We start from the raw sequence: 1,509 nt of genomic DNA, 5'->3' as shown, positions 1-1,509 counted from the left end.
AATTGAGGATGGACCTAATGCTTAAGGGATAGAGCATGTTCAGAAATTGGAAACTTAATATTATAAAGATGTCAGTCATCTTCAACTCTATAGCTTCAAAGCAATCCTCCTAAATTTCCAGCAGGTTTTTTGAGGAAATCAACAAACTGATTTAAATTTATATGGAAATTCAAAATGCCAAGAACAGCTAGGGCTATCTTGAAGAAGAATCACAGAACTAGAGGATCACACTACCCCAAATCAAGAACTATAATAAAACTATTGTGTGTGTGTGTGTGTGTGTGCATGTGTGTGTGAGATATTGTTGCAAGGATAGGCGAAGTAAACAATGAGACAAAACAGAATCCAAAAATAAACTCCCATGTATGGCTACCTTATTTCTGATAAAAGCAACATGCTGTGATGTAGTGGGGAAAGGTTGGCCTCTCAATAGATGATCTGAGTCATATTAAATATTCACATAGGAAAACAAAGTCTCTTGACCTAGCTCATACCATGTGCAAAAAGCAATTTCAAATAAAATTAAAACAAAAACAGCTTTTAGCTGGGCGCAGTGGCTCACACCTGTAATGTCAACACTTTGGGAGGCCGAGGTGGGCAGATTGCTTGAGTCCAGGAGTTCGAGACCAGTCCGGGCAACATGGCGAAACCCCACCCCTATCAAAACAGTACAAAAAATTAGCAGGGTATGGTGGCATGTGCCTCCTGTGGTCCCAGCTATTCAGGAGGCATCTTTGCCCAGCGGGAAGACTGCTTGAGCTGGGGAGGCAGAAGTTGCGATGAGCTGAGATTGCAGCACTGCATTCCAACCTGGGTGACAGAGTGAGACCCTGTCTCAAAACAAACAAACAAAAAGGTTTCATGTGAAAACTTAAGGAAAGCATTTTTCGACCCTGGAGTAAATATTTCTCTTTATTTTTATTTTTTGTAGAGACAGCTGGTTTCAAACTCCTGGCCTCAAGTGATCCTCCCACCTCAGCCTCCCAAAGTGCTAGGATTACAGACATGAGCCATCACATCCAGACAAGATTCTCACTTGAACTGTATTAAAATTAAGAACTTTTGTTCACCAAAGACATGGTGAACATGTATTTGCCTAAAGTTTGTTCTGAACTTCCTGCAAGTCTGAAAATCTCACAAAGTCCTCTTATCTAGATGTATAAAGAATTTTACAACCCAGCAATTCCATTACTGGATATATACCCGGAAGAATATAAATCATGCTACCATAAAGACACATGCATGCAAGTCTTCATTGCAGCACTATTCACAATAGCAAAAACATGGAGTCCACCTCAATGTCCATCAGTGACAGATTGGATAAAGAAAATGTGGTACAAGGCCGGGCGCAGTGGCTCATGCCTGTAATCCCAGCACTTTGGGAGGCTGAGGCGGGTGGATCACGAGGTCAAGAGTTCGAGACCATCCTGGTCAACATGGTGAAACACCGTCTCTACTAAAAATACAAAACATTAGCTGGGCATGGTGGCGCGTGCCTGTAATCCCAGC

The sequence above is a fragment of the Cebus imitator genome, unplaced genomic scaffold, assembly GCF_001604975.1.
Source record: "Cebus imitator isolate Cc_AM_T3 unplaced genomic scaffold, Cebus_imitator-1.0 Scaffold469, whole genome shotgun sequence".
Lineage (NCBI taxonomy): Eukaryota > Metazoa > Chordata > Mammalia > Primates > Cebidae > Cebus > Cebus imitator.
Note: the sequence above shows the minus strand (reverse complement) of the source record.